Genomic DNA, 12,612 nt, shown 5'->3' with positions numbered 1-12,612 from the left:
TTCATGGTTCTGAGGTTTTCCAACAACTCCTCTTAATTGAGTCTTTCCAGGCTGAGCTGCAGGATTTAAGTATTTCAACAAGAAAAGAGTTCTCAGGTTCCTTCTCTCCCTTTAAGCTGGGTGAGAATGTGTCCACGAGCTTTCTGCTTTTGAACACTGGAAAACATTCTGGGAAGCTGAGACAGGACCTGGGTCAGTGCTGCCATTTTTTATTGTGCTTTGCATAGTGAGGGCTCAAATTCAGGCCACCCTCGACCCACTACATCTTGTACACTGGCACCAGCTTGTACTGCCCAGAAGAAGACGTGCCATGTTCTAATGCACATCTTAGGGCACCTATGGGAGCACTGGATGGGCATAACATTGTTTCAGATTTCCCCTGCTTTAAGTTTTAAGTTTTGACTATGACTTGTGTTAATGCCATTTCTGGATCATACCTCTGGTGTATGTACTGGCAAGAGGAATCCAAATTCTGTTCATCATTTTCGAAGGAGAGAGGGGTTGACATTGGTGCCTGGAACTGCGTTTCCACCTGTCAGTGGGTGGGTAGGGTCTTCTTGCCTGTTCCCAGCTGGTCTCTCTACACACAGCCCTGATCCAAATCCCAAGGAGCGATCTTAGTGGTCTTGGGAGCGGTGGGGGAAGAAACTGGAACCTGGTTAGCAAAACAACCCCGTAAAATCCCAGTCAAGAGCAGGTGCCTATGTTAACCCTGAGAAAGGCCGGCTTGTCTTAGGACTGGGTGAGAAAACGCAAAGCCCCTTCACCCCACCCTTAGGGCACTATAGGCCTAGCTAAGGGGTTGTATAGTATTTAGGGCCTCTTTACTTTTATTTGTAGTTCTGTTAAAATGCCTTCCCAACATGCTTCCATGATTTAAATTCTGTATGGGAACTCATCCTGAAATTTATGCCCTTTGGAATGTATTTGGAACAGAGATAGGATTTTAAGGAAACAGAAAGCTGGTGAGTCCCAAGAACCCCTTCCTCCGTGGAGCTGTGTATTCACAGCAGTACCTAGGGGGTCCGCAGGGAGTAACGCGTAGTGGTTACACGTGATCAGTCTGCAGGGACAGCTCTGGGTGGGTTCAATCTCATCTTTGCCGCTCACTCATTGTAGAACCCTAAGCAAATTGCTTAATGCTCCGAACCTCCTTTCCCTCATCTATAAAATAGAGACAATAAAAGTTTCTTCTCTAACCTCATGGTGAGGTTCCCTGAGATAATACACGTGGAAGGCTGGGCACGGAGCAGAGAACATAGTCAGCAACATCAGCTCCCGTTCGTTGCTCATCTCAAGACGTGAACCCAAATTCTGCCTGAAACCCTGTTGAACACACAAGAGTTTCTGTCCTTTCTTGATTGGAGGTCCCCTTTTATTCCATATGAATGACCTCAGATTTTATTTATTTATTTATTTATTTATTTAATTTTTTTTTAACATTTATTTATTTTTTTTTTGAGACAGAGAGAGACAGAGCATGAATGGGGGAGGGGCAGAGAGAGAGGGAGACACAGAATCGGAAGCAGGCTCCAGGCTCTGAGCCATCAGCCCAGAGCCTGACGCGGGGCTTGAACTCACGGACCGCGAGATCGTGACCTGAGCCGAAGTCGGCCGCTCAACCGACTGAGCCACCCAGGCGCCCCAGAATGACCTCAGATTTTAATCCTCCTCCCCAAATCTCATCCACGACACTGTGCCCACCAGGAAGAAGTTCTGGTTACCATGATGTGTACCTAGTCTTAGCCCTTGAGCATGCCTACCCACCTCAGTCTTCAGTTTCCAGAGGAGCAGCGTAAGATCAGTGAGCTTGTTAACGAGGGGGCAAAGCTGGAAGGGAATGGGCTGTCTGCTGGATGTGCTTTTGTTGCAAAGTTGTGTGGGAAAATGAAAGGCTGGAAACTCAGGACACTGGTAAAGGAGAGAAAGCTCATCGCAGCACATTTTTCCATCCTCACATACAATTGCTTCCACTCCCGGGTGTAACATAACTTCCCAGTGGCTTCTTTTTATCAAAGGCGGTAGTAGAGTGTCATCAGCGCATGCACTGACTTTGGGATGGGGTGGTCCTGGGTCGGCTGCTACTAGCTGAGGGACACCAGGCAAGTTATTGAACCTCTACACGCCTCAGTTTTCACCTCTATAAAATGGCTCAGTTGGTTAAACGTCAGACTTCGGCTCAGGTCATGATCTCACAGTTCATGAGTTCGAGCCTCACATCGGGCTCACTGCTGGCAGCTCAGAGCCTGGAGCCTGATGAGGGTTCTGTGTCTACCTTTCTTTCTGCCCCTCTCCTACTCATGCTCTGTCTCTCTCTGTCTCTCAAAAATTAATAAATGTAAAAATAATTTAAAAAGAAAACGGACATATGAATAGCATCTATCCATCTCACTTGTGTTTTGAAGATTAAGGTAATGAATATAAAGTACCTGGCACATAGTAAGCCCTCAATAAGCATACTTCATTGCCAGCATCATCATCCAATTATTACCTACATCTTGATGTTGCTGAGCGTATACGATCTGTGGAACAATCAGCCTTCTGCCTAGGGTTGATAGTGAATATGTGGTGGATAAGTTTATTTATTTTGAGAGAGAGAGAGAGCACAAGTGGGGGAGGAACAGAGAAAGAGGGAGAGAAAGAATCCCAAGCATGTTCCACACTGTCAGCTCAGAGCCCAATGTGGGGCTCGAACTCACGAATCGTGAGATCATGACCTGAGCCAAAATCAAGAGTCAGACCCTTAATCAACGGAGTCACGCAGGCGCCCCTATATGTAGTGGATATTATAATAACATCTCAGCTCTGAATATTAACTGTAACAGCTAGTCATTCTTTTCGAAGCATCCCAAGGGCTTGTCCGATGCTGTAAGGTCTCTGATGGGCTCCCCTCACCCTGTGAAAGGATAGTTTCCTATGGCCGACACGACAGGTTGTCACCCCAACTGCCAGTCCCCCTTCTTCCTTGTGAACAGAACACCAATTCTGTTCAAGCAGCCATGTGCCTAGCCCCAGGGGAAGAACGATGATTCGTGCGAGCTACTTCTGGCAGTCCCATTTACCTCTATCTTAATTGGTCTAAGAGGAGGCATGTGATAAGATATAAGGGAAAGTCTCCCAACAAAAGGAGAGGGGAGTGTGAGGTGAGCCTCAGTTTGGTCCCTGGCATCTTCCTTCTTGCTTTAGGTACTGTCACGTGGGGATGTAATGCTTGGAGCCTGCAGCTGCCATTTTGTGACCATGTGGTAACTAGCATGAGAATGACAGGGCAGAAAGACATCACTAAGCTGCCAAGTCGACTCTGAGGCTGTTCGCCTCTAAACGTCTTTTTGGTATACAATAACTGTTTTTATGATTGGGCCTATTGTTAATCCGGTTTTCTGCCTAACTGTTTTACTCCTTTTCTGTTTGCCAAGCCGGCAGAATGACCGCTATTCAAATTCTGCCCAGATATAAAGACATTCGGTTCCCATTTTCTTCCTCTTGATTTGAGTAATCAAGTGTTTTTAAATAAATTCCTCACCCACCATTGTAGTGAAACTGCTCTTGAAAAGGTCACCAATGACCTCTTGATTGACATGTTGAATAGCTCCATCTAATTTCACATCCTGCTTAACTTCTGCTGCATTAGACAGCTTGACCACTTTCTTATTCTTAAAGTGAGTCCCTCTCTTGGTGTGTGTCACTACTCTTTCCATGTCTCTGGTCCGCCTTCTGTGGTTCCTTCTCTTTCTGCCCTTCGACTCTGTATGAAGCCCGGCATTCTGCCCTGGTGGCTTCTCGTCTCTCACCAGCACCAGGAGGTGCCTTCTCCACGTTCAAGACTTTGGTTACCACCGGTGGGCCTTTGTGATCCCCACGTCCATGTCTCCAGGGCACGTCTTTCCCCAACACAGATCTGCTTTTCTCTCTGTGAACAGGATGTGTCCGCTTGGATGTCCCCACGGGACCATCAACACCGTATCTGTAAACTGAACTCTGTCCCCTACAAATGACTTCTCCTCTGTCACACACCTCACCGCTCACACTGGCCCTCAGCTAGAAACCTCAGTCATCCTAAGGAATTCCTTCTTTTGCAACACCCAATCAATCATCAAGCATAAAAATTCCTCTATTCTCAGGAGTCTGTTGCAGCTTCCCCCCATGTTCCCTGCCATGGCCTCCAGCCATCACTTCTGTATTGCAAAAGTCTCTCACGTGCCTCCCCCCACCCCCCACTCCCCCGCAATCACCTGCATTGCTGTTAGAAGGGATTTTCTAAAAACCAACAGAATCGTGTCACGGGATTTAAAATTTTCCAACGGAGTAGATGTGTGGGGGAGGAGGTGGGGGGCAGGTTGTATTAGCCATCATGCCCTCCAGATAAAGTCTGCACTTCATAACATGGCACAGAAGACCTTCTAGTCCCTCTGGAAACAGACTGGATTTTGTGTTTTGTATCCCCTCCACCTTCCCTGCATTCTCCGCTGGAGCTCCTGGGGACTTCTCTTTCTCTTCACGATGTCCTCTGATTCCATGCTGGACTCCTATGCCCAGCATTTTGAACTTCTAGCACCCACTAGTTCTCAACCCAAACTGCACTTCCCCAAAGCATTCCCTGAGTCTAGTACTAGGCCAGAGTTCCTCAACCTTGGCCCTGATGACATTTCGGGTTGGTTCATCATCTGCTGTAGAGGTTGCCCTGGGCATCGTAGGGTGTCTGGCAGCATGGCTGGCCTCTCCCTGCTAGACGCCAGCGGCACCTGCCTCCCCCAGTTTTTACAACCACAAATGTGTCCAGACACTGTGACATTTTCCCTGGGGGACAGAATTGCCCCTGCCCCGGGTTGCAAACCATTGGATTAACCCAGTCCCCTTCTTGTCATCCCGTGGCTTTCTGTCCTGCTCTGAGCATAACACCCATGGCACAATTTTGAAGTGACTCATCTGTTTCAACAGAATGTTAATCTCCCAGAGGGCATCTCCCAGGGCTGGGCACTCAGTAGGCATGCAGTCTAGCTTCACGAAAGAGTGGGCTCGCGGATGGGAGTGATCTTGCCTGTCACCTGTATAGCCCCCAGGATGGTGCTGGCACATGATGGGGCTCAATAAGCATTTGTTGAATGAAGGAATGACTCAGTCATTCATTCAAATGCTTCTTTCTCTGTGAAAATTTTATTAGTTTCCCTGTCAAGTGGAGAGGGTGTTTTCCCCTTTTAACTCCGTAGTATTTTGTGCGTGCCCTTGTCCCCCAGCATTACTACACTGGGTATCATAATTTGCTAATACATGTTGGTGGAAATTAAATCATGCTCTCTGTATCTTCCAGCCTCTTTCTAGAAACAGAAAAACTAGGTCCATTCCTGTGCCCGGGAATCTCATGAGCTACATTTTCCTTAAACTACTACACCTGTTCTACCCCTGGCTGCTGTCAGCCATACCTGCCCCCCCACATACTCATCCATCTTCCTTAGCCGACTTCAAAGAGGGGGGGATGGCTCAGAGCTGCCGGGCACCGAGGACCCACGTCTGCTACACGGCCACTTCTTGCCTCTCTCTTCCTTGACTGTGCTCCCAACGATGGCAACCAGTTCTGGGAGGTCTTAATAACATATGGTGCTCGCTCGCAAGCCTCTCCTGGGGATGGGATGCACCATGTCTGCAGCAGGCCCACCACCTGATGGCTTCAAATGCAAGAGGCTACGGGGAGCCCCATGGCGGGAAGGAGCCGTGATATTATTAAAGTAAACCAACACACATTCACAACGGTAGGAAAGGGGATCAGCTTTCTTTTGAGAAGGGTTCAATACGCCGAGAAGAGTAGAGTTGCTTTTTCTGCCCGGTAGATGGTTTGTTTACGTGCATCCTTTAATCACAAAGTCCTGTGGGGAGAAGATGCCGAAGTTAATATTTATATCTGGCATCCGACCCTCCGCATAAATAACAGCAGAGAGGCCGCGTGTTTGGTTTGAGGTCAGCTCTGTTTCAACAGCGAGGCCAGGTGCAGACACACATGCTGGCCCTTTGAACTCTGTGTGTTGCAATCCAGATGTTCGGCAGAGGTGAGGAACTTGGGTCACTGATGGTGAGAGAATGTGGAGTGCTCTTCTAGCATCTTCCAAGGGGAGCCCTGGCCAGTAGACTTGGCCCTAAGCCCACTTTCCTCGCCAGAGTCGAGAAACAGTAGCAGCTCCAGTTGTTGCTAGGGATAAGAGATCATCCACTGGGGAGTTGAGATAGCCAGGGCGGGGTGAGGGGGGGGTGGGTAGCACAAGGGAGGTCACGAAATTGACCGTGCTTAGCCTCTGCCCACGTTTGAGTCACTGGGAGACATTCTGCAATGGGAAAAATATTAGGCTTTTAATGACAGCCCTGACAAACAGGATCCGTGTGACCAAATTGGTCTCAAAAGCAACTGCTATCATTTCTTAAAGGAGGATTTGTCACATTGCGTGTTTCTTGAAGGGTTTTCCTAGTCCCACACTTTGCCTCGAAAACGTGCACAGAGTGAGGGGTTTGAACTTTCTGAATTTAATGCAAAGCACATATGTTGTTTGGGTTTTGTTTGTTGTGTTTGTTTGTTTTTATGGTTCCAAAATATGTTATATAAAAAAGAACCATATAGCAATAAAATGGTAATGTAAACACAAATCCTCGAAAAGGATGCAACATATTTCTAATGAAAGGAAACAACCACCTTCGCTTTATCCACAAAAAAGAATTAAAAATGATGAAGAGGGGCCGTTTCGTTCACAGATTGTGGAATCCTACTGTTTACTGCTCTCCGAATGAGTATTTTTGAGGCATGACTGAAAACGGGAGTTTTCAACACCAAGCAGCTCCTGGCATCGTGTAAAGCACGCTGCTGTCGGTTGGTAGCCAGGCGACTTGAATTCTGGTCTTCACTGCTGACCCCCTGCTTCCTGGCTCCCAACCCCAGCACTCCACTGAGAGTGCTCTTGTCAAGGGTACCAGTGACCTTCTAATTGCTAAATCCAAAGGGCAGTTTTCAGTCCACTTCTGACCTGACCTCTCTTCAGCAGATGACATAATTGCCCACTCTTTCCTCCTTGAAATCCTCTCGCCCCGTGCCTTCAATGACTCCATCTCATCCTGGTTATTCACCAGCTTCCCCCTTCACTTTTCAGATACTCTCTAGGCTGTTCTTTTTCACCAATGGCTAGGAGCGGCTGCCATGGGCTGAGGTCGTGTGGAGGCTTTGTGTGCATTTTCTTATCGACGCTTCACAGCAGCCCTGGGAGGTGGGACTTATGGGTTCCCTTTTTCAGACAAGGAAGGTAAGGCTCTGCGTAATGCAGGGATCTTCACTGACCCCCTTGTAGGTCAATGGCTTATAAGCAGCAGGAATGGAATTCCCACCTAGGTCTGTCTGAATCCAGAGTCAAGTTGTCAACCATTACAATGCAGTCTTTCTTCCTCGGATACCCCTTAGATAGAGGTGTTCTCTGGAGTTGTGTGTTTGGCCCCTGTTCTTCTCTCTGCCCCTGTCTCCGCAGGGGACAGCTTTCCTCATAGCACCTCTATGGTGCTTTCACCCCAAATCTGTCCTTTGTTCCTTGTTTCCGACTGTTTCTAAGCTAACTCCATTTGCATATGCCACGGTCACCTTGTAGGGCTGTTGGTCCTGGTGTTGGACGACTCCTCAGCTGCCAATCCTTTCCGGACGATTGGCTGAAGCCCGTGATTGCTTAAGGAGTGGGCATGTGACCCAGACAGGGCAGATTGCTGGGAATGTCTAGGAAAAGTTTTCTCTCAAACAGACACATGAATGATGGCTTCTTTTCTCCTTCTCGATACTGCTGTGACTTGGAGTCAGTCAGAGTCAGGAAAACCAACTGCAACCATGAGGGATAGGTGAAATCCAACAGGAGTAGAGCCTGGGTCCTTAATGACCAGCTGATTAAATCTTATCAGGGAAAGGGGCTTCCAACTATGTTAAACAATACAGTCCCTTATTGTTTGCATGGGTTTTTATTTTGTTTCGTTTTGTTTTGTTTCGTTGTTACTTGCAGCCAAGAGCATCCTAAATGATATGTCAAATTCACCACATCTACAACTCAACTCAGTATCTTCTTCCAACCAGCCTCTCCTCCTATAACTCTAGCCCTGTTAATATCACCATGACTGACTCATTGACCCACATCAGAAACCTGGCCATCATCCTTGACTCCTCCCTCTGCCTCACCCCTAAAACCTAATCATGAGTTAAGTCCAGGAGATTTGCAGGCACTGAGAGCCGTGGTGGCTGCCAGCACCGGGTTGAATGAGGGATGGGGGCGGGGGCGGGGGCTTTGTCCACAGCAGCCAGCTCCTCTGCATTCTGAGCCCCACTCTGCCAGTGCCAAGGGCCTGGCTGTTGTGGCTCCCCGGGAGTGTGGCCTTGCCCGCTGGACCAAGGTGTTTTGGGCCTCCGTGGCTGAGCTGCGCACAGGCGCCCGCCATGGTGGTGGTCCCCACCCACACGCCATAGGGCCTGGCCTTCTCGGCAAGTTGCTCAGTGGCACAGGGCGCTGTGTACCCCCTCAAGGGCTGCAGCAAGGCCGAGCTGCTGCCTGTCTATCTGGGCCATGTGGCCGATGTCTATAGGGACTGCCATGTTGAACATGTCCAAGGTGCTCCTGAAAGACTTATTATCAGAACCAGTGACCCTGGTGTTGGAAAGCTCCCAAGAGCTCAGTAAGGACCTGAACCCCTTTACTCCTCTTGTAGGCACCTGGACTCCTGATCATGGCTTCATGCAGGATTTGGCCTAGGTGTTTGAGCAACACTTGCTCTCACCAGTACCAACCTTGACTCTTAGGCCAGTTCTCCAAATGTCAAGGAATTCCTGTACCTCTGGCCTCAATTGTTGCTGGTCATTGATGGGGGACCAATTGGGGATGGCCAGAGCCCTGAGTACTGCTTGGGTCAACTGTGGTTGACTTGTCTGTACTTGGAAAGTTTGGCATCATTCATCCAGGCTGTGCCCTGGAAAGTATTACATCCATCCTCCCACAGAAGTATGGGCTGTTCCCCTCACAGAGATCTTGCTTGTGAATCTCAGGATAAGGGAGGGCCCAAGGACAAATGCCCGACACCATGTGTCTGTCCACTGGTGACTGGGAGGCATCGTTTACAGAGGCCCCGGGGGCTACAATGTCTCTAGTCTCTGTCTTTAAGCCAATGTGTCTTTCTGAACATTGGAGACCGGGGCCCAGAAGCTGCTGGTTTAGTCTTACACCTGGTGGGGGAGGTCTTCTTTATTATCTGTAACTTCATATATCAGTCAAAAGCTGACTAGAGACTTTGACAACATTCCTAGGATGGCCTTGTTTTCTACTAAGTTGCTTTTTAAAAAATATGTTTGGGGCTCCTGGGTGGCTCAGTCGGTTAAGCGTCCGACTTCAGCTCAGGTCACGATCTCACGGTCCGTGAGTTCAAGCCCCGTGTCGGGCTCTGAGCTGATGGCTCGGAGCCTGGAGCCTGCTTCCGATTCTGTGTCTCCCTCTCTCTCTGCCCCTCCCCTGCTCATGCTCTGTCTCTCTCTGTCTCAAAAATAAATTTAAAAAAAAAATGTTTGAAAAATAATTTAAAGAACAGGCTTGGAATCGAGTCGGAGCCTCTTCTCTGGTGGGTAGTGGCATCTAAGGTCCAAATCAGCTAGAGTACCAGCTGGTGCTACTTAAAAGTCTCAGGTGATCAAAGGCATGTGCTTGTGCACCTGAGACTGGGGCCAGGTTAGGACAAAGATTGTTGAGCCACAGGGCAAACACTATCTCCTCTGAGCTGAGGAGGCTGGTATTGTGGTGTGCTGTGATGCCTGGTGGAGAGAACCCTCCCTTTGGACTAATGGTGGGGAGTGAATTCAGTTGGCAGGGGTGGGGGTGGGGAGGTCCAAATAAAAACATATTGGAAAATAAATCTTTATTGTTCTTTAAAAAAAAAAAAAGTCCGGAAGATTCTACTGCTGAAAATCTCTTTCTTTCTTTCTTTCTTTCCATTAATCCCCTCCTTGTTCTTTTCAACTCTTTGCCACTTGTACTGTTCTCCTGAGCCCTTTCTCATTTTGACCCAAGCCACCACCACCTATATTGCTCCCAAAGAGATTTTATTTTAAGAAAAACTGTTTTTTTAATGTGTATTTATTTTTGAGGGAGAGAGAGAGACAGAGCCAAGCAGAGGAGGGGCAGAGAGAGAGAGAGGGAGGGGGGACATAGAATCCAAAGCAGGCTCCAGGGTCTGAGCTGTCAGCACAGAGCCCAACACGAGGCTTGAACTCATGAACCACAAGATGATGACCTGAGCCAAAGTCGGACACTTAACTCCCTGAGCCACCCAGGCGGCCCCCCTCCCAAAGAGATTTGAAAAACTTGGTATTAATCCTACAACTTCCTTGATCACGATGTGTCCATAGCCTACCTTTATCTTCAACATGAACTCCAGCCATCGTGCAGGGTTTGTAAGCTGTGTCAAGACCGGGCGTGCCTCTCTGGACTGTCACCTCCACTGTTCCACATCCTCCTGGTTCCTGCACACTGATTTCCTTGTGGTCCACAAGTCACTGCCCTGTAGTGTCACTGAATGGGTGGTCCTCTGGGCCTGGGCTGCCCTCCCTGGCATCTCCCTGGACAATCCTGGCTGGCCAGCATGCTCTCTCGCACCTTGGTTCACCTATTGTACAACTTAGGTGTGAATTTCCGGCACACCAGGGATATCTTTCCTTATTTTCATTTCTCCCTTCTCGATTTGTATTTTGAACCCCATCCCAACTCAATTGCCATCAGTTTGGCACATCCTCTCCCTCCAGTGTTGTATCTAAGTTCTAGACTTTCTAGTGTCACAGTGCTGAGGGATGTGTCTGCCTAGTTTCGGGACATCTGTTCATCACAGGTTCCCATAAAGATACCCCTGGTTTTCTCCTCGTGGCCCCTTCAAGTCCAGGAGTCACGTAGGCAATGCCTACTCCATGCTGGGTCCCTAGAATCTCTGCAGGGTGACCTTGGCTTTGTCTGCATATATACCACCACTACCACACCTACTCTGAGGCCTTGCCACCCTTCCCAGGCCCCCTTCCCAGGCCCCCTTCCCAGGGTCCCCTTTATGGACACACCCTCCTGCTCTCTGGCCCTCAGCTCTCTCTAATGTATTGTCTTTTCTCCCTCCCTCAGCACCTTTGAAGAGTTTTCTTGTCTTGAAAAAGCACTCTCCTCTCCTTCCTTCTTTGGAACATTTATCCCTTACCGGCCCTGGATTGCCCCGGGGGGACCTTTGAGAGGTTAGAATTATGGACACGAGAGGCAGAGACTAAGGCCTTTTTTTTTTCTACTCTGTCAGATTTTTTTCCTTAAGACAGAGAGCACAGGCCCAATCAACTGCTTGGGAAAGGAAGAAGATACCAGGACACAAAAGAACATGGACAGTTATGATCCCCTGGCCCCCATGGCCCTCGCCACCCTGGAAATGATCTGTGTGTGTACCCATTTCATCCAGACTGTGGGTTCCAAAGGCCAAGGCCTGCCATATCCTTTATCCCCGTGTGGTCAGCCTCTGATATCAGACCCATAGTAGATGCCTTGTAAATACCTGTCAAAGCTAAAAATGATAGAGGAGAGTGGACTTGAGAGTCAAGGACACCTGAATGAATCCTGCCAGCTGTCTACCTAGCTGTATGGCCGCTCACCCTTCAGTGGGCCCAAACTTCTCTGTCACATTCCTCTCCCCCCACAAATTCATTTTGTGTATACATAGATTTTTGCTCCTACTCTTTCGGGTGAGTCCCTTCCCTTCCTCCAGTGAATGACTTTCAGGATCCTTGAGTTCCAGCCATTCATTTGCGACAAAATCAAAGAATTGGGAATTCTGGTTCCACCACACCCTGGCTCTGGGATGTTGGACAATTGTGTGAGTCTCAGTTTGCTCATCTGGAAGATAGGGGTGATGATAACGAACTCAGCTAGATCCTTCAGAACAAGGGCCTGGGAGCCCAGGCCGCCAGGATTCAAATCCTTGCCCTGCCACTTTACAAACAGGCAGCTCAGAGCAGGTGACTTTTCTTTGTCTGACTTTCCTGATTTTAAAAGGGGCACCATCATAGAATCTACCTCATGGGGCTATTGTTAGCATTCATTTCATTAACACACCTAAAGTTTTTAGCACCTGAGTAAACACTCCATGTAGGCTGGCTATTACTATGCCACGGGTGGCCACTCTGTAGCCACCCACAAACTCATGAACCGGGTATTATCAGTGTTCTGGGGCTGCTGTAACAAAATACAACACACTGGGTGACTTAAACAACAGACGTTTGTTGTCTCTCATTGTGGAGGCTGGAAGTCAGCGATGAAGGTGTCAGTGGGGGACTCTCTTTGACTTGCAGATGGCCTCCTTGTCACTGTGTCCTCACATGGCCTTTCCTCTGTGTGCACACTTGCCTCGTGTCTCCTCCCCTCTTATAAGGAAACCAGTCACATTGGATTAGGTCCCACTGTAAGGGCTTCACTGTAACTTTATCATAATTTTAAAAAGCCCTATCTCCAAATACAGTCATATCCTGAGCTGCTGGGGGGTAGGGCTTTCTATATGAATCTGCGGGGGGGGGGGGGGCGGGGGGAGGTGGGGGGGGGGTGGGGACAC

General features: G+C 48.6%; 1 pseudogene; it reads left to right on the top strand.

Annotated features, from left to right (window-relative positions):
- Positions 1 to 4,500: 4,500 nt before the first annotated feature.
- LOC109254517 (threonylcarbamoyl-AMP synthase-like) lies at positions 4,501 to 9,036 on the top strand (annotated as a pseudogene).
- Positions 9,037 to 12,612: the final 3,576 nt, after the last annotated feature.

This window comes from Panthera pardus, unplaced genomic scaffold (assembly GCF_024362965.1).
Source record: "Panthera pardus isolate Hobbes unplaced genomic scaffold, ASM2436296v1 HiC_scaffold_8, whole genome shotgun sequence".
NCBI lineage: Eukaryota > Metazoa > Chordata > Mammalia > Carnivora > Felidae > Panthera > Panthera pardus.
Note: the sequence above shows the minus strand (reverse complement) of the source record. Positions and strands in the feature narration are given on the sequence as shown.